The sequence below is a fragment of the Solenopsis invicta genome, chromosome 6 (assembly GCF_016802725.1).
Source record: "Solenopsis invicta isolate M01_SB chromosome 6, UNIL_Sinv_3.0, whole genome shotgun sequence".
Taxonomy (NCBI): Eukaryota; Metazoa; Arthropoda; class Insecta; order Hymenoptera; family Formicidae; genus Solenopsis; species Solenopsis invicta.
In genome coordinates, this window is record NC_052669.1 from 18,521,792 (window position 1) to 18,544,340 (window position 22,549).

The 22,549-nt window shown below is 32.2% G+C and overlaps 1 protein-coding gene and 1 long non-coding RNA gene across 2 annotated transcripts in view; both read right to left on the reverse strand.

The window, feature by feature from the left end:
- Nucleotides 1-22,549, reverse strand: part of LOC105204010 — an 81,164-nt gene that overhangs the window by 53,371 nt on the left and 5,244 nt on the right. The gene's annotated exons all lie outside the window — the stretch shown is intronic.
- On the reverse strand, nucleotides 3,437-6,335 carry LOC120357995. The gene is made up of 3 exons (XR_005574968.1): nucleotides 5,896-6,335; nucleotides 5,362-5,436; nucleotides 3,437-4,824 (listed from the first exon to the last, which is right to left on the reverse strand). It is a non-coding gene; the product is annotated as an uncharacterized LOC120357995 (long non-coding RNA).

A 22,549-nucleotide genomic window follows, 5' to 3' on the forward strand; every position in this document is an offset into this window, starting at 1 on the left:
CAAATGGCGCGGCGGCAATTTCCGCGCGAGAGAAGTTCTGCCAGCGCGCAAAACTTTCGCTCGCGGATTTTATCCCGCTGAAATGGCGATTCGCGCTGCAGAGAGCGATCTCGCGACCGAGAGGTCGCGAAATTGTCGCGGAACATCGCAGTTGTGATCAAATTCATCGTTCGTAGGAAGCCCGCATTTTTCACTTCTCTCTCTCTCTCTCTCTTTTTTTTTTTTTTTTTTAATTCAAAACTGATTCCCTATTCGTTCAAAAGAAATTTCATTCGCCCTAGAACTGCTGTGCAGAATTAAAAAATGTTGACATATCCTGGGTAATTTGTTTTATATAATTTTATACTTCATATACTAAAAAAAAAAAACAGTTTATTAATAATAATAATAAAGCTTTGGTAAAATAATTTCAATTAAATAAATTAATATAATTATTAATATAATCAATATGATTTGATTATATTAATCAATATTGATTAATATAATTAAATGTAATCTTTAATAAATATTTAGTAATATTATTAGCAGGTGTTAATAGTAATCAAATATAATAATAATAACTATTCAGTTATTAAACGGTTATCACTTATTACTAAATGTTTAATTATATTAACTGAATATTTATTAAAACTATTTTACCAAAGTTCAGTAATTATCACATTATTATTACCAAACTCTTTTTTCAAAGTGCAAGTTAAAAATTTTATTGTGTAAATTTTTGTTAATTGCATTATTTATAAAAAAAATGCATGGATCTACATTGCGATATTAATAACGGAAATATATCTAAAATGTAACAATATAGCAATATTCAGAGATGAGTACCGGCTTCAGTTCTAACCATCATAGTGACTATCTTTTTTGCTAGGACATCAAGGATCAGGCGCGCATTCGGTGCGCTGCGAATCCTATAAAAATCGTATTACCAGCGGGCGACCGTAACACATTCCCCTCTGATATCCTTTCGGCGCGGAAATCCGATCCGGTGGCACGTGTTCAATCATATCGGCGAAGGAAAATCGGCAGTAACGACGGCGCCGTAAGTGATAACGCGCTATCCCATAGCGAAATCCTGGCATCGCAGTCTCATACGCGTGGCGTTAAAGTAAAATCCTCAGCCGTAAACCTCGATTTGACTGCACGTAGGGTGGTACCGTGGGAATGTGGAGGAAGTCTCGCCGATAAAACCGGATAACTGCGACTGCGATAATGACGTCCGACGTAATTTAATAACATAATAATAACAACGATAATAATAAATCGTGCAATCAAATTATTTAAAATAATTGTGATAAAGATATAATTGGCAGATAGAGCAGTATTTAAAATTGCTTTTAACGAGAGAGTTTGTAGTGCTCTCTTGAAATTAAATTTAAAATTATCATTCATTTACCTTACAATATACACACTGAGGGAAAAATTATTAAATTTTAATAAATATTCATTTCAATAATACTAATAAAATATTTGAAAATGTTATATATGAAAATGTTATATATTTATCTAGTACAAGAATCGTAAATTTAATTCAAGTACATAATTTTTTCTCATATTTCAATAAATACTTATTAAAATTTAAGAATTTTTCTCAATGTGTGGACAGACAGTTTAAGATTCTTGAAAACGTGTAACTTTAAATAAATATCTAATGTAAGGTAATCTCTGGTGAGTAATGTGCCGCGAATAATTTTTCGAGAAGCTTGTACTTGGCAAGAGTTAACTGTGAGTAAACTAACATAATTTAGCGTCACGTATTAGCGTTTCGCGCGGTCGGATTCAATTATTTCGCATTCTGTCCCATTACGACACCCCCCCCCCCTCGAGATTAGGGAGGACCGAGTGCGGTTTTTAGGGAATGTGAAATCGCTTGTAAATCCGCGTTTCCCGCTCAACTACGTCGTCGTCGTCGTCGCAGTTATCATCCCCGTCGTTTTATACGACCTGGATCTTGATGTGTCGCGCGGTTAACCGGAATTTAGCTCGTCGGGCTACGTTGACTTAGCGTGACTTAGGGGCGGCTCGCGAGCTTAACGTCATCGTCACCTTTATGATTCTCGACGTGAATGTCCTGTTTATGTCATTAATCTCGGATTCTCGTGCCGAACGCAACAGAATTTGGCGCTTTATTATAAACGTTTCTCACACGTTTCCTTGTCTCGAAGATTTATATTTATGCGTAAGATAAAATTGCGTTTTGAATTTTCCATTAGTCGTTTCCATTAGTCAAAAAAGTGTGCATTCTAAATCTTGAGTGTGTAAAACGTGTAGTCCCCTTTTACACGTTTCTAAATTGAGGGATGCATTCTAAATAAAAATTACACACTTGGATTTAGAGTGTTTCCTTCAATTAGAAGTATTAAAGATAAAAAATATTACGGATCATAATAAATCTAATTTAATTTTATTACTTCCAATTTACATTTCTGTAAAGCATTCGTCTTAAATTTTATAACATTACGAATAAGATTTTCTTTTCAAAGACGCAAATTAAACCTTTTCATTTTATATTAATACATATATTTATACTCGTTATACTTCACATCATTTAAAGTTAGCGTCAGCTTTTAACATCTCGTAGAGACCATCATTAGCTTGTCATCCTTAAACGTCGCAACGAGATTAAGGGAATTATTTAAGAAGAGGTGAAAAAAAACGTCGAGTCTCGGGCCAACGAAAGGAGTTCTCTCGCTCGTTTCGAATCCTCATGGAGGGAGCGAGAAATTCGAAGGAAGTGGATGCTCATTAACAGGCAGGTTAAAGCGACGTTAGTCGTGACGAGTATCTCGCGTAATTCTCCTGAGATTGAAGAGATCCTGCCCTCCCCCCCTCTGGCATGCACTCCGCTCCAAAAGAACGTCGCATCCTATGCGAACGAAGGCGCATCCCACAGTTTCATCGAAGTTCCTGCGCGCGATATCCCGCTTGCTCGTCCGTCTCTAACTAGATCGGGCAATCAAGCGAGAGCCTCACCTAACAAACAATCGTTCGTGTGCCCATCGTTGATTAGACGAGAGGGTGACGAACCACTCTATGCACCTTGATCTCTGTGAGCGTCGAGCGCGATATACATTGCAATTAGCTTGGCTTGGTTTATTTAGGTTTGCTTTTTTGTTCAAATAACTTGGCGATCAATACGTGATCGTTCCTTTGTTAAAAGAAGATTGGGCTTAAAAATAACGGAAATTCAATCGATTTGAAATATAATTGCTTTTCTCTTAACAATAATGCATCTAATTTTTAAAATATCAAATTACGTAAATTGGAAATCTCTCAACAGATTCAATAGATTCAATTGAAAAGGTAAAAGTAAAATACTTATTGTTAAATTTATCAAACATTCATAGCTATAAAAGTCAGAAATTCAACCATGATAACCAGAATTTCAATTGGTAATACTAGAATGCATTTTATATGTCTTGTTGGTATAACTGAAACATTTTTTTCAGTGATTACACCGCAATGGAATTAAATTCAAACTCGACTCGTATATCTGTGTAATTCTTTATTACATAAATAATATGATAAACAAAATAGACAATAAAATCAGTCAAATGTGTGAGCAAAACAACGTAGCGATATTTTAAGTAAATTACCACGTAATCGATCTTAAATAAACTTTTTAATCTGACGAGTTATTTTGGTGAAGCTCGAAAAGGATGAGGTTGATTGTGCGCGATCTTACGCCCCGCCGATCGTGATAAAACTTGTTTCTACTCACGTGACGCAAAGCTAACGTCTGAATTATATTTGGTCCCCCTCATCATGGCCAGGTTGACTTAATCGATACGTCTCCATAAAAATTACGACGCCCGACGCGCGAGCTTGATGAAATTAATTGGGCGGTTCCGGCCAAGGCCGTGATCCATCATGTAGAAAATCGACAATAAATATCGTAGTCAAAGAACGAGATAAATTAAGTAATAGATTCCATCAAACAAGTTAATTGTTTCTATTGGCCGATCTAATATCCATTATGATTATCGAAAACATTGTAAGATCGAGAACTTCCGAATCATGCAAAGAAGCTGCGCCTGCTTTGAAAGAACAAAACATTACGCAGAAATGAGTTGTGTCTTGTATTTATCTTGTATTCATGTATTTGTTGCAATAATCGTAGCACATGGTTTTGAAATAAAAATTGATGTGAATGCTTAATATATGACAAAAAAAGCTACATAATGATGTTATAAACGATAATGAAACTGTCGTTAAAAATTACAGAATAGGCCCGCTGTTATTGTTAAGTATTTATTGAAATGCTACCATCTGATTTAACTTCTGAATGTGTCTTTAGAATTTCTTTCTTCCGTTTTTTTTATAAAAAATTTTTTAGCTTACTGTTATAGCAAGCTCTTCAATTATATTCCTTTAGATTTAGCAATTAGTATTACGATGCGTTACGATAGTAGATTTACAGTTCTATGAGAAGACTAGGTGCAATTTATTTTAAAATAATCCTGCTTAGAAAATAAACATTCTTATAATTCTTAGAAGAAATGACAAGATAACCGGATTATAATGTGGAGTATATACGGCAATATAGTGAAATGATTTGAAATAACTTGATTATTTTATAATTTCTTTATAATTAATGATCCATTACATAATAAGTTACAAAAAAACTTTGAATACAAAATTAGTAAAATAATGATCATCAATTATTCAATCATAGTGTCATTGTAAGCAATTTCGTAACCGTCGAGAGCAATTTAGTAACCATCGAGAGCAATTTTGTAACACATTCTTTATAAATTTATATATTATTATTCCCAAAAATAGGCCGACAATAAGTCCAAATAAGAAATCTGTTGAAAATTCATCCATCTGCAAAGATATGAAAGAACTGATAAGAAAACGGAATTATTATGAATCTGGAATATAAATATAGTAAAGTTATTTGAAATGATCTCTGATTATTTTATAGTTCCTTTATAATTAATGCTCTATTATCCATATATATTTCTAAAGGAAGGTTGTCAACATCGATATTAGTTTGTTTCCTGTTGATTGTATTTCTTAAACTAAAATTAAAATTCTGAGAAATAAAAAATATGTTGCTTTAGTTAGGAAACCTATGTCGACATTAACTACTTTTCTCTAAAGAATATATGTATATATTACAACATTGTAATATTCCACCAATATTGCAAAATGTTACAAATGTTGTAACATTCCTGGAGTATTTTGGAGTATTCTGTAATATTTTGTAATGTATGAAATAATAAATCACAAAAAAATATTAAACACGATGAATTAGTGAGATAATGGCCATCAATTATTCCATCCATCATAGACAATAATGATCAATAATTATTATAGCCATCAAAGTAATAGTACAGATTACAAGTACAATATATTTACTTCATATATTTTAGTGCCCAAAACCAATCCAAATATGAAAAATACGACATAAAACATCTGCAATGCAAAAGACATCTGCAAAAAACATATTATTTATAAGTTGCTTATGTGCAGATTTTTTTTTATAAATCAAAATTAATATTGAAATTCCTAATATATTTTGTAACATTTGAATTATGCACGTAAACATGAAATTTTGTACACATAAAATTTATTTTGTAAAAACATAAATTTCTATAAAATAGCCGAACATTATAACAAAAAATATTTACAAAAAAATTGTACTACCAATTTATTATAAAATAATAAGTTAATACGATAAACTAGTACCAATATATATAATTATTTTTACATTATTATATGTAAATATTCATAAATGATATTTCATAAATGATAACTCGCGAGGCATAAAATGTTCGTCAAAGCAAAAGAAATGTTTAACTCGATATTTTTCAAAACAACACACTTTTGCAAGTACGTAAATAATGTTCTAGTGCTAATTCTTCAATAATACATTTATTTTCATTTACTCACTTTACTACTCTTTGTGTTTTTACTGTTGTTACTGTTGTTTTGTGGCAAGAAGAGTTGTTGTGATCTTTGAGATTGCGTTGTAGACCCACCTTTATTTCCTTATTTCTTACAATCCGTTTGAAAATACTCGTTTATACTTCAACAGACTATCACTTCATCATGTGCTATTCGCCACAAATATCAAGGAAAAAATGTTTTTAAGCTATTCACAGTCAGCAAATATATCAGAGTGCTGTCAGCTTATTGCTCCCCTCCCATCGCTCGCGCGTTAGCAACGCGCCATTGGACACTTCGTCTCAGGACCATGCGCAATACAAAAATTAAAAGATCATATGTCATAAGGCAATTGTTTAATGTCTAATAATACTGCAAAAGTTATTCAAATTTTTTCTTAATATTTTAATAATTGCATTTAAGTAATATTTTATTACTATATAATAATTTAAATAATTATTACTATACTAGTATTAGAATATACGCAATAATAGTATAGTAATAATTTTTTAATTATTATATAGTGATAAATTATTATTTAAATACAATTATTAAAATATAAAGAAAAATTTTAATAACTTTTGCCATATTATTAGACATTAAATAATTAAATTGTCTTATGACTTATGATCTTTTAATTTTTGTATTATTGCACGGTCCTGAGACGAAGTATCGCGCTCCTTAGTTACCAATGTCCGGCGGCGCGTTGAAAAATACGGTCCAAAGTTGCAACTGTTGCAAGTATCTAATAACACTTTAATCAGGATGTCGCCAAGGTCTTATTAAGAGGCCCCAGTCGCGCCTCGATACCAAGTCCAGCGTAGCTAGTAGTTTCTCACCGCAAGTATATGTAACATGAGACTATATCGTATATTTAATCTATTGGCGTTAACAACTTCTGAACATCAAATTTGAAGTATTAGCATTTTAAATAACAAATTTAAAAAATGAGAGATAATAAGAATTAAGGACACCGTGACCGAACTTGTCCTGTCGATCAATTTATAAAGTCTACAAGCATTATGATCATGATATCAATTATATTTTATTTACATTAGTATAATTACTTAGTCATGTGTTCTTGTGTTATCTATAACTAAATAATTATACTTACACATAATTATTTAGTTATCTTCTTATAATGAATATATCACGCGCAATAGTATTTTGTAATATTTTAAAAAACTTATATGTATAACATAAAGAAAAATAAGACTTCGAGCCTCTTTTAATTTATACATCACATACTATATTTTTTTAATTAGTATAAAATAGTTATAAAAATGTGCGATATCATGATAAAAATATAAAGTAGTATGTCTGCAAAATATTTTACTCTGTTAATATTACACATATTCTATGAGAATCATATGCAAATAAAATATGATTTTTTGGAAATAAATTGATATAAAAGCTTAATTGCTAAAACAAATAAAAAAGATATTTTAAATAAATGGAAATTATTTTGTTAACAATTTATATAACACAATGTATATTAAATCAGAACAAGTTTCAACTTAACACAGTCATTTCAACCGCAAATTAATCGATTATTTAAAACATAAAATAATACATTTTTAAATTAAATAAATATCGAAAAATTAATATATAAGTCGCAAATAGAAAGCTACATATAGCAAAACTTAATCGTTTATATAATTATTATAATCAAAGTCAAAAGATAAAATTGTATAATAACAAAAATTGTATAATAAACGCATTCTCCGATCAATTCTTCATTTTGTGCATATTTACTTATAGACCTGTAATCTTACTACTAAAACGGAGATAAGTATTTCAAAAAGTAATAAAACCTAAAGCAACTCAAGTGTTTCAAATCATAAATTAATAAAGATAGATCACAGAGATGATTAAAAAGAAAAAATTAAGCTGAGGCAGTGAAAGGAAGAAACCGATTCAAAACGCTGAACTTGACACCACTAACTGTATCAAGTCTGACAAGTTCAGCGTTTTGAATCAGTTGAATTAAATTCTTCTTTACTACACTGACTTAATTTAATTTTTATTTTTTATTGTTTGTGTTTTAATTTTAATCTTTGCGATGTAGTTTTGTTAATTTACGATTTGGAACTATTTGTTACTTTCTGAAATATTTATCTCTGATAATAATTGCAATCTATAAGTAAATACATAAAATGATAAAAACATGCATTTTATTAAAGTTCTGTTTTATCTTTTGATTCTGACTACAATGTGTTTATAGGAACTATTGAGTTTTACTCTATATGATTATCTATCTCCGACCTATGTATTATTTTTTCAATATTTATTTAATTTTAAAATAATGAATTATTTCGTGTTTTAAACAATTGACTAATTTGTGGTTAAAAACATGAGTTAAATAAAACTTAATCCGCGATTTGATACATATCATTTTATGTAATTTGTTAATATATTTTGCTTTTTAATATTCCTTTAGATTTAGCAATTACTATTATGATGCGTTGCGATAGTAGATTTACTGTTATATGAGAAGATTGGGTGCAGTGTTTTAAAATGATTCTGATTAAAAAATTATCATTCTAATTCTTAGAACGATTGATAAGATAACAGAATTATCATGTTGGGTGCACGGTGATATGGTAAACTGATTTAAAACAACTTGATTATTTTATAGTTTCTTTATAATTAATGATCCATTACATAATAAGTCACAGAAAAGCTTTGAACACGTTAAATTAGTAAAATAATTGTCATCAATTATTCATTTTTATCATTAATAAAAATGGTATCGTCATCATTGTCATCATTGGCATTGGAAGCAATGCGTAATAGCTTATAATAAGTGTTACAGTAGTTAAGTGTTAAATAGCTTATAATGAGCATGTATTATTATGCTCGAAATAAATCCCACTAATAAAGGATAATCCGCCTGCAAAAATATAAAAGAAATGATAAGAAAACGGGATTATTATGAATAGCGAATACGAATATAGTAAAGAATTTTAAACGATCCGATTATTTCATAATTTCTTTATAATTAATACGTTATTGTCCATATCTATACTAAAGGAAGGCCGCCAATATCGATACTTTGTTTTCTGTTGGTTGTATTTTTCAAACTAAAATTATAAGATTCTGAAAAATAAAGAAGCGTTTCTTTAGTTAGGAAATTTATATCGACATTAGCGACTTTTCTTTACAGAATATATATTACAGCAATATTACATGTTGCAAATATTGTAACATTCCTGTAGCATTTTATATGATGTATGGAATAATAAATCACCAAAAAATTTTTGAACACGACAAATTAGTGAGATAATGCTCATCATTGACAATAATGATCAATAATCTTATCATAATTATCAAAAGCAATAGTGCAACTTACAAATATATTTATATTATTTAATATATTGCCCAAAACAAATCCAACGATAAAAATTATAGAGATACATAACTGCAAAAAAATATTTATAAGTTCCTTATGTATGTAAAGCATTTTCTTATACAGAAAAAAGATATAGTTAACATAACCAAAAATATTCAGCCGTCATCCTAGTTATCTTTGTATGATACAAGAATAACTAGGATGATGTAACTATACTGCTAGATATTTTTGATTATCTAACCTATATTTTTTCTGTGTAATATATTTTGTAACATTCGAATTATGCACACAGTCATTTTTTTAATATAATTTTTTTTCACAATTTCTATAGAAAAACCAAATATTATCACAAAACATATTATAAGCAAATTTATTACCAATTTATTATAAAATATTAACTAATTTAATAAGATGAGCTGGTTCCAATATATGTATAATTTTGATTATTATATTTAAATATTACTCACAATCAGATAAATAATATTTCATGAATGATAATTCGCGAGTCATGAAATGTTCATCAAAGCAAAAGAAATTTTTAACTTGATATTTTTTTTTAAAAACACATTTTCGCAAGTGCATAAATAATTTTCTAGTGTTAATTCTTCATTGATACATTTACTTTCATTTACTCACTATTGCTGTCATGACGTTACTGACGCTTCTAATTAGTTGTGACAAGAAAGATTGCGATCTTTGAGACTGTATTGTAGATCTAGCTTTATTTGCTTATTTCTCACAATCCGTTTGAAAATTTATACTCAAATAGACTGTCATTCGCCACGAATATCAAGAAAGAAATGTTCTCAAGGTACTCACAATTGATGAGTATAGTAAGAGACGTTTATCATCATGAGTCATGTTGATAGTGTTCCTCGTAAAATATAATATATATAACGTAAGATTATCTTGTGTATTTAATCTATTAAAATCGACAACTTCTGAACATTAAATTCAAATTATTAACAATTTAAATAACGAATTTAAATAATGAGAAATTTTCAGTGACATCTTTTGACAATTTTAGTAAATATCTACTGTTTCCACATGTGTAATTACATAATTGATAATTGGTAACATATAATCTTATATCCTATTTATAACTTTTGCTCTTATTTAAATTTTACCGAGTTGCATTATTTTTATCTTTTACTATTTTTAATCTGCTTACACATATGCAATTTTTTACAAAGTAATTATATAATTTATGCCCCCGTCTTAGATTGCTATTTAACGATTCAGTCAGAAATAATCGAATACTTGCATGCTTATATAGTTACAGTTATGAAAACATTTTGCGTGTTACTTGGTTGAAGTTTATCAAACTACCGGCAGGTGCAACAATCGATAAGACGACTACAACGCGTCTATTCTACTATTTGCGTGACAGTTACAAGAGTTTAATTTATTTTAAAATGTTATTACAATCACTAGCTTAGACCTTATATTTTTTATTCTTGTAGTTTTTTATTTACTTTTTTCCTTAGAAATTAATTAAATTAGTTAATTGTTTGTCGCTGTTTCTCTTCGCAAAAACTATTACCTAGATTTTAAGTAATTGATACCCTTTCGATTCGAATATACCATATTACTTGCAATAAAAAAAAAAAAAAATAACATGACATATGTAAGAGAAACTGTATATTCTGACTTTATTTCACGATTCTTTTTAGAGAAAAAAAAATGTCGACTAACGAGCTATTGATTACGAGTAATGCAATCAGGTAGTATCATAATTTCTTTATATAAATTTCAAAAGAAAGATAGTAATGATGTGACTTAAACACAATGTAAAAGACATTTGAATATCATCAAGTCAAGAACCTATGAAAACATGTGGCAAACATTAAACGAATCTAAACTTTTAATTTAGAAATGCGTTTGTAGAATAATGCGTGACAACATTAAAAAGGTTTATAATAAAGAAAACATAGATATGTTAGAATATATTAATGTAACCTAGCATTTTCCACCAATGTAAAAATAACGATAAAATAAGAGTAATTTTGTATAATAATAAAAAAAAATTTTAATTCAAGATCAAAATGTTAATGCGACAGAGCTATTACGCGTTTTCGATTGTTTTTCCATAATTGTGATCTTTTTTTTTTCTTTAAATTAAAACATCATGTAATAAATTTCGTGCTCGGGCGATATTTCCGATAACACTTCGTCGAATGCTTTTCACTGCAAAACTAAATCCGCAACGAGTGGTAAATACTCCGCAAAATCGGAACGAGATTGTGGAAAAAGATGGAACTCCGCGGATGTGTTCATGAGACTTTCCGATCTCTTTTCGTAGAAAGTCCCATTAACGTCGTTTTTCCCCCCATCGTTTCCTCGCCGTTCATCCCGAAACAGCCGAAGGCGTATGCGGGCGGCACAATAAGCTTCATTAAACAAGCCGACAACTTTTGTCTACTTTTTGAAGGGAGCAGTAAACGGATCGCTGGGCAAACTTGTAATCCGAACAATCAACAAGCGTGTATTGTGTGTGTCGCAGGAACGTTTTTTATCCGCGCCGAGTAAGTCGGAGAGAGAGAGAGAGAGAAAAGGAGAGACAATTCTCAACGAAAGATGTCGGAAAGGGGATTTTCACGGATAATTATAATGGTCCGATGAAACAGGAGCGATAAGCCGCCGGGGAATGCGTTTCAAGAAAATTATGTGAACACAGCGAGCTATAATCCCGAGGCTGTAATGAAGTAGTTCGCAGTGGGTGAAACTCCAAGTGCGAGCTTTTGAAATGGAACGAACTAACGTGCGCCGCACGTTTCCCGTTTAAGAAGTTAAACACACATTTCACGGAAACTGCTAGTCTCTCTTTCCGACCGTGCTGATTTCGACTGCGTTAAATATGTAGCAGCATAAATATAAATGGCCCAATCAAATGATAATGTATTACGAACTTTCGTAATAATAAATCGTATTCATAAAAGTATTAATAAATTTCATGAACGAGGTGCTTAATAATAATCCTTGGATAAAGGACTGATGAAGATTCAATAAACTATATCAGATGAAATATCATGTAGTAATGAGTTAATTGAAATCTCGCTTTATCAGCTTTCTTTTTTTTTCAAGGAAAAATATAATTTACGAAAAACACGTGATTTAATACGTTTATCGGATAATCTCGATTTCGAGATGATTTAGAGCAGCAATCATCAAGAAATATCATAAAATTAATGATGGAATTGCGTATCTAATATTAATTTTTGCGCTATTCTAAGCGGCATGCTTAATTGTACGATACGTGCAACGTTATTCGATTGTACGTAACGTTTAATTTATCCTAAAAGCCTGCTATCAATTTTCACTATTTACCTCTCTACATAAATTATACGCGTTTCTAATTAATTACACAAACGGAAATTCTTATCGGTCGTCATCGTGACGAAGAGAGACTTTTATCTGACTGCGATTGATAACAGAGAAAGAAAATGTTCGATAATACATTTCTAATTCGATAACATACGAATCGCTGTGACGTATATCGAGCCCTCATTGAGAATTAATCTATCAGAGTCAATCCATTATTAAAATCGAATTAAAACAGATTGTGCAAAAATAGCCAAAAAGTTACAATTTCGTGGAAGGGACAAAAACTAGTTACGCACGGGGTTTTTTTCCAAGGATGATTTGTTATGCAATACGAACTAAAAATTACTGAAATTTAAAAACTGAAGGCTTCTCCAGGTTTATTCTTTTTTTTCTAATTAACAACAGAAAATTTCGATCGCAAATGCCCTAAAACTAGCTGCAAAGAAGAAAACAATGAAAAATTTATAGTAGTTTTTGCAGAGAAAATTATTATATTTTGCTGCAGTTTTAAATATAAATAATTTTTAAATAAATACGTGGATCTAAATGAATTTTTGCGAATATTTATTAGAGTTTTGTTAATATAAGTGTAAACATTTTCATTTAATTATTAATGCTACTTCCTCATCAAATTTTTGTAAATAAGTACTGCAAAACTCGATCTTACATAAGAATCAAGAGTAAACAAAAAATTAAATCACTTTTAAATCAATTAGTGAATTGTGCTCAAATTTTACGTAGATATTCAAACGTATTACTAATTCTACGATATTTTTAAATTTTTGGTGATGTTTTGAGATACGAGAGACTCGCATACATATCCTCAATAGAAGTTTGTGTATCGTTCCAGAAATACAAAGAACGATCGTAGTATATTATAGTTTTGCTAAAGCGCTTATGGTCAATTTATGCCTTTTAATGCCGACAATGTCGTACGCGCGCTTCGTAAACGATGCGTCAGCATTCACGCATCAGGAAACTCGCGATTGATCGCATCGCAACCCGTGGAAATCGCACAATCCATTATCAAGCGCGAAGAAATTACTGCTGTTTAAATTAGAAGCAAAAAAGGAGAAAAAGAGAGAGAGAGAGAAAGAGAGAAGATGGATTAATTAATTGCAAAACACACAGTAAAATGGTGCATAAGCTAAATATTAATATTTCATTATAAATCATACTGATATTAATTTAATGACAGTAATGGCCGATCTAATAACCTTATTTAACAAATTTTGAATTTCCTAACCGTGCAATTATTTTGAGACCTCGTAACTCCTTCGAGGACAGGATTTAATAGCTGATCCATTGGTGTGGAAATGTTAGAAGAGACACTGGAATAAACTTGGGAGTATAACTCGGCGAGAATACTCTAAAATCGATTCGCGACTATATTGTTATCCCATCTTGGAATTTGACTACGAGATCCTCGTGCATGTTTTTATTTTTAGGTTCTACTTGTGGATTTAGTCGCCGCCCGACTACTCCACAGAAAAATCTAAGAATGTCTGCGATCCATATATCACTCGGCCATTCGGATGTGACGGGTTATTTTAAAAATATAGGTACATATTACAGGTACATATACAGAGCTGGGCGGACTTGCTGCTTGACCTTTGGCATCCGCGAACAAAAACCTTTGCTATTCGCGCGTGCGATATCGCGCGGATTAATTTAGCCGCTTTTAACCGATGAGCTATCCACGGAATTATCTACTCTCTAAATTGGAATCAGTGTATTATTCACCGAAAGACAGTGAACAGCTTAATTTCAGTGGTATACTTATAATTACATCAGTGACTTATGCACCATCTATCAGTAATAATACACTGGTTCCGTTTACTGAGAGCACCCCCCTTCCACCCCTCTTAAAAATGTATAGGACATTTTTCAAAACATTAAGAAAATTATGAAAAACTTACAGATTGTTTTATATTGCATTCGAAAGTAGTGAAAGAAAATTTAGCGGAGACTTTCTATCTGAATAAAAAATTATTTCAATAAAAAGTAGACATGTGCTCCAATGAAAATATAATTAATAATGAAATAATGAAATAAAAAATAATTAAAAAATCAGATTTTTTAAATTTAAGTATTTAAATGTTTAAGATGATTTATGTAAGTTTCATATAAAGTTTCATTGCGATAGAGAGATGAAATAAACAAAATTTATTTACTTATTTATTTACAAAATAGAAAATCACAATACAATTTTGTATAAATCATCTTCAATACAAAAAAATAATTTAATTTTTAATAACATATCAAATAAATAAATTATAAAATATGATATTAAATAAAAATATAATCTTATTCACACAACTTTCGTATGTACATAATTTATTTGAAGTGTTAATATTAACACTTCAAATAAATTATTCAAAATTTTGTTTACTTTATAAGGACCGTATGTCCGATACATCCTTTAAAAAAATCGAGTTAAAGAAACGATTTCAGAAATTTAAACATAATTTTTCTCTGGGTGACGAAGCTTCTTTGGATAAATAAGCACATACGACGTGCGCTCTCGCGACGTACAGACGAAGTCCATTCGAGATCAATTTATGCGCGTATTAAGTAGCCGAAGTTTCTTTCGACGGCGCACTCTAAATGCATATAACCGTTCAATTTTTACCTCGCGACGTGAAGTTTCAACGAACTGATTTAAGTACTTTTATTGTTTGACGGGCGATAGGACGGCTGCGTCGCAAGGAGGTGTTGCGAGCGCTTACAATCGTCGAGGTGAATGATTTTATCGGCGAAATTCAATTACGGGGCACACCGGTCTAATCGCAGAGATTGTATCTCTAGTCATTCTTCAACTTGCGCCAATATTTTTAAGTCCCTTACCGCCCGGCAGAACCCGCAGGTAACTCGAGCTGCGTTGTGCAAGTAATTTTTATCTCGCAAAAATTTCTCCAACGGAAATCTTGACGGAGAAACGTTCAGATATTTTGATAGCTAAACTTTGTATTATTTTTTTATAAACTAGCGATATGATATCGCACTTCCAAAGATTTTCCGGACACGCGTTTTAACAAGACAGTTCTGCGATCCACTCTCTAAATCTGAATCAGTGAACAATTGAAATCTTACTGATTTGCAATTGTTGATTTGCAACTCGCTGTATAGTTATAAAACTGTGATCATCGATAATTGAATAAATTTCTTCGATTCAAACAAATATTTTTCGACTCGAAGAAACTTTTCCCTGGGCGCTTAATAGAAATTGCATTCCACGTAGAAATCCCAGAATATTTTTGCGGAGTAATTCTTCGATCGTCTGCCTAATATAATAAGTTCGTATTGAACCTCTAATTTATTAAGTCCATTAAATAAGGAATAATTTGTTTAATGATTTAAGGCGATTGAGATATCTCTCCGATATCTTAATCGATATTTAAAGTACTTTGGTTAAAATACTGGTACGTTATCGGGGTCGTCGACCGTTTACAGATAGACGACGGTCTTACACACATACAACACGGGAGGATTATATTGGGCTTCTGCTGGTCACCTCGTCGATTCAATAAGTGATAAATATGACCGCCACTCGGCACGTAACCCACACGTAATATCCTCTCCGCGACGCCAATACCGGTTTATATCATAATTTTCTCATCTTTTTAAGATGGCGGCGCGGGTAGAATCAGGTCATAATAGGATTTTTGCTCGAGGGAAGGATACTACTACGGATTTCTCTATATACCGCCAATGGCTCCAACAAAACGAGAATGAGGATGAAAGGGGAGGATGGGGTGAATTGTCGGAAGAGAGCGGGACGGAGTACGAGAGCGGATGAGAGATGAGGTTTATTAATGTCACTGCGCGAGCGCTCTGCCGAGTGTAATATACGAAAGTACAGCCGTCTGTAAACAATTTTGTCATTTTTCTACGTGCATAGAGTTGAACGCGACGCGACTAATGAACGAGCACGTTAACGATATTAATTCCAACGTGGAGGCCTTATCATTCGTACTTTATGGAAAAAATGAATAAAATAAAACGAAATATCGGTTGCAAAATCAAGATGACACGGAATAATATAATTTATATATATATATGGTTTTGTGCCTAAAAATTTAGCCAGACACAGATCAGAAAATAATTTTATTTGACTATCTAAATACTTATAGATACTCGAGCATGGTGTGCAAAAAATTTTGACATTTAGCAATTAGCTTGAGCATCCTAATTATTTTGATGGTTTAATAAATATAAAAAATTTTCAAATCTGTATCAAGCTAAATATTTTTAGATACTTTAATAAAACCACTTTCGTATGTATATATTGTCCTACATGTTACAGAGAAATATTGTTCTTTCTGTTGTTTCTTATATTTTAAATAAAGTCAACACATGTGTAACATAATTTCATTACACTTTTTTTCAATTAATTCCAAAATGTCGTAAGAGATTCATAGATAAGAAAAATGGTCGACAAATTAACTTAAAGTTCGTATTAGCCAGATACAAAAAATAATTTTGTTGAACTATTAAAATACTTATGGATAACTCAAGCATAGTGTGTAAAAAAATTTTGACATTCAGCAATTAGCTTGAGCATCCTAATTATTTTGATGGTTTAATAATTATTAAAAATGTTCAAATCTGTAACAAGCTAAATATTTTTAGATGCTTCAATAAAATCACTTTCGTATGTATATATTGTGCAACATGTTATAGAGAAATATTGTTCTTTCTGTTAATTCTTATCTTTTAAATAAAGTCAACACATGTGTAACATAATTTTGTTATTACACTTCCTTTCGATTAATTTCAAAATTTTGTAAGGAAATCACAGATAACAAAAATGATCAAAAAACAAACTTGAAGTTCGTATTTAATCACATTTTTAAAAATATTCTTCTCTTTCAAATAATAAATACACGAAAGGATTTAATCATAAATTATTTACACATAAGTTTTTAATGATTATAATCAAATATAAAACCTCTACTTATGTAATTTTCATGATAATTAATTTTCGATCATTTTTGTTACACATTACATTATGTATATTATACAATATTCGTTTATTTACATATTATTCAATATTGTATATTTATTTATATTATACAATATTCCAGCTTCTTTTAGATATCTCTTTATATAATTTTACGTCAATAGCATTAATATTCAATTGTTAAAAATATAAGAATTAAATATATTATGTTATTTGAACGTAGGACAACTTGAGCTCACCAAATGCGATGCGCAGCAGCGGAGTTATAAACTGCGTACCTTGTTACTGTAAAATACAAATACATCCAAATTAATACATTACAACGTTCAAGATAATCAATATTATTAGAAAAGCATTGAATTTTTTTATCTGTCTTTGAGAAATATTTAATAAAATTATTGTAAAATAATTTCTAATAATAAAAAAAATTATTATATAATGTAATTAAAAGTTAATTATATAAAATTATTGTACAATTTTAATAAATAAAATTACACAATTTACATAAATAAATATTTAATATAATTATGTAATTTTCAAAAGAAATCTTTCCAAGTGTAATTTTTTACAAAATTTCTTGTGATGTCTCTTTCATCATTATTTAAATCATACGCGAATACGCGCTGGAATAAACGTTCGATTTATCACAAATATATACAATATAAACAATATTATATATGTACGTAAATAACAAATTTTGCTCACCCTGTGGTTTCTCCGACGTCGCCCGATGCCACCCCGGGCCTCCGCCTCCTCTCAGATCAGGTCAGCTCGCACATGCAACACTCACTCATTCACTCGCGGAAATGCGGTTAACTGCGATCGCGTGCGAATTACACGATTATCGAACAATATGACGACCACTTGCACAATACTCTCGACGTTAACTCCGTTAAGCACTCGCGCACTTTATTACAATCGCGACAATGTGAACATAGATAGTTGCGCATATAAAATCGCGAGACACTCGACACACCTGGCCCGTGACGTCACGCGAGTCCTGGAAACGAACTCCAGGGGAGCGTGTTAACCCTACTAGAACTCAATATTGTACGAACGCGAAAGTTACGTTACGCTTTTACGTTTCGGCGAGCTAATTACGAACATGCCTACTAATCGGACGTGTCACGACGCCGCCGGGCGACGAGAGTCCATCCTGTCGATCCGCTTCGTGAGCACGACGTGTCTCGCGTTCCGCCAACGGGCCGGGAGAGAGAGAAGGACCGGAACATCTGCAACTTCAGACCGAAGCCGGGGGAGCAGGTACTACGCGAGTCGAAGCGCGGGCGAACTTCTCGAAGGTTCGCTCGCTCGTGATCCGTCCGCGTTTCGATGACTGAGCGTTTCTTCAAGTGTTCCCTGTGCTGTGCGTGAAGAGGTGGAGAAACACTTTTTTCAAACGCGTCACCCTCCGCGTACGTACGTACATGACTCCGTCGTGTAGACTCAACGACTCGCGTAGTAGTCACTTCGCGACCGGAGCACGGACGAGATCGCGCACGGATTGCGTGCCGAATTGACGAGCGCTTTGCGGGATGAAGAACGGCGTGTTCGAGCTCGAGGATGCTGCCAGGAACCCGGTGGTCAGCCGGTAAACGGAAGACATCGAGCATGCCCCCCCCCCTCGCTCCGATTTTAACGGATAAATCACTCGCAGGCGGCAGGTTGGAGGGTGGGGGGGGGAGCACTACTCTACGTAAGAGACAATCAACATGGCGCGCGTGTCTTCCCGGTTACTCAGCGAGGCGCGTAAATAGCGGGAGTCAATCGGTAGCATCAGCCGAATAATAATGAGTACGACGGTGAGTAGAGAGCAACGCTCGCATACACTCGTAACCTTCATCGCGTCGCATTTCGCGTCAATGATGCTGCGTGGAGCGGCCGCTGGCCGCTGCCGGTAGCAAGCGGTGTGACGCCGTGCCCTACGTACGCGTAAACAAATGTCGCGCGCCAACCGTCGCCGCCGCTACGCCCGCAGCCGCCAGTACGCCACCGATAATATTTACATGGCACACAGCGCGCTATGAGCAACGTTACGCCGAATATTCTTTTCGCTTCAGATCTCTCAATGGGCGTCAACGGGCGTCTCGCCTCCGAGAACCGAACGCCGACCTGGAGCAACGCGCTTAACCTCTCTCGTCGGATTTTAGGTAAGTACTTTAGATACTTTGAGCATCTCTCGCTCGCGATCGAGCGCGATAATTGAGGTCGGAGGCGACGTTAATGAATTTGCAGAGCGTGGGACATAATGCGCGACGATAGTCTTCTCGAAATTAATCAGAAATATGCAACATTACATATGTTTAAAAGAGATGAGGTGAAGCAAATTTTTTATATTACTGTTTCTGATTATATTTATTGCAATTTAGAGTTCACTATCGTAGTTTGCTTTGGTGAAAATTCTTGCCAAATTTTTTTAGGGTTTCTGCATAATTTTATAACTTTGTCAGTTTTTTTGGAACGAATTGGAACATTTTTTTAAAATACTCAAAGTCTATATCTTTTCTCAAATTTTTCATGTATATGTTAATTATTCTAAGTATTCTAAAAGTTTCTAATTTTTTATTGAATAATTTCTAATAAAATGTTATTAAATCTAAAAAAGTTAAGTGTTTTTTTTTTCATTATGGCTTGAGAAATCTCAGAATATTTTAGAATATAGTTGTATGAAAAATTTTAAGAGAAGATATAGGCTTTCTGAGTATTTCTGTGAAAAATATTCGAATTCATATAAAAATTATAAGAAAAATTGTCACCACAGTGGTCAGAGAAGAAGCAGTAAAAATGAATCAGCATGCTTATTATTTATTTTAAAAGGAAGAATTTATTTACTTTCAGAAGAGAAATTTATTTTTGAAAGAAAAGCGTCTTTTTAATAATTTATGCGATGTATTATATACAGTGTTCCATAATTATACGATGCTGAATAAAGTGTTCTGGAAATAATTAAAATATCCTAAATCAAGAAATGTAGTTTTAACAAATCAAGAAAAATTAAATTGCAGTAAAATCTTTCTTTTAATTTCGTTCTAAATACAAAATATTGAAGAAAAAAAAAGAAAAGAAAACTTTATTGAAAAGAAAACTCATTATAATGAGTTTTCTTTTCAACAAAAATAAATTTTAGTTTTATAAAAATCATGATCTAATACTTTTTCAAAATGTGTAAAATTATTAACAAATTAAATAATTTATTCTTTTATAAGATATTTGAATTCAATTATCTTATCGATGTCAACTGAATAATTAGTACTTACACTTAATAAAAAATCAATTTAAAAATTTATCTGTGAAAATTTATCGTCTCCTTGCAAATGACAGATACTCACTGATGTTCATTAAGCATACGGGTTTAAGCATACAAACATAATATTATCTTTAATTATTTATAACTTAAAAATTGTTGTAACTTCCTGAAATTCATATTAAGATTTATAATTAATAATTGTGAATTTTTTTATACATATTAAAATCACACAATTTTATTTTATTCGAAATACAAAATATTGAACAAAACAAAGAAAAGAACACAATAATAAATTTCTTTTTCAATAAAAATAAATTTTAGTTTCATAAAAATCATGTTATAATGCTTTTTAAATGTGCAAAATTTTTAACAAAAGATTAAATAATTTAATCTCTTATACAGATAAATTTAGCTATTATTTTATCGATGTCAGCTTAATAATTAATGCATATATTTCATTAAAATCAACTAAGCGTTAAAAATTCATCGTCTGTGAAAATTTATCGTCTCCTTGCAAGCGATAGATACTCATTGATATTCATTAAGTATAATTACGGGTTTAAGTGTACAAACTGAAACTCTGCGTGATGTTATCTTTAATTATTTATAACTCTAAAATTGTTGCGATAACTTCCTGAACACGGTCGTTAAGATTTATAATTAATAACTGAAATTTTATCGCATTTCTTAATTTAGGATGTTTACTTTAATTTCCGAAGAACACGTTATTAAAATATTGCGGATAGTGATTACGCACTCTGCGTAGAATTTGCGTAATAACAGATGATATAATCATTATGTGAGCATGAGAATATAACGCACATAGCGTTATATTCTCTGGAAAAACAAACTCCGCTTTTTCACATGAACTAATTGTACCTACCAATTTTATGGCGCAGCGTTTGCACGCCAAAATATAATTCCCGCACCAATCTCGTGACAGATGTTCCATTCACGTGAAGAATGAAACAATCATTCGAGATGAGATTCCCCTCGTTAGTCAGGCTATGTTTTGCAGAAACGTCAGTAGGTAAATTTGGGCAAATTTACTCGGAGCGTCGTTCGTAGGAAATAAGATCTCTGCAAGAGGGAAAACGGGAAGGGACGCGGGGGAAGAGAAGAGGGGTGGCAAGGGGGGGTAAGGAGAAGCTCCGACGATAAATTAAATCCGCTTTTAAGAGCACCACTTTTCCGCTGGAAACGCTCATTAGTGCTGATTGTGAGGCAGCTCGTTCACGTTCCGCGGGCGCATTCTACACACGTCGCTATGCAGTTTGCCAATAGCGAGATGCGGTCTCGTCTCGAAACCCACGAAATCAATCCGCGTCTCGATCTCACGTAACAAACGAACAAACTGAATTAAACGGACGAGGATCGTATTTACCACAGCCGAACGCTTTAGATATATTTTTCGTGGTAACAAAATAATATCGCGAAAAGTGGAAAGGGGGATAAATTGGAGCGAGTAAATTGCATAATGCGCGAATAACCGCGAAAATCGACGGGGCAAAGCAACGCAATTAATTTTTTTCCAATGCATAATTAACGACGGTTGGCCGTTGCTACACCTCTTTTGCGAGCGTGTCGGACGCGCTTTTTATCTAATTATCCCGATTGCAGCCTTATTGTATCGCTGACGGTAGGGTGAATTAAGTTAATCAACGCAATCGGGGGACTGAATGCAAATTGATAAACGCGATAATTGGGCCTTTTTCGCGATGGCGATCGCGCGCAGTGAAAAAGTATAGATTCGAGTCTGCAACGAGACCGAGGA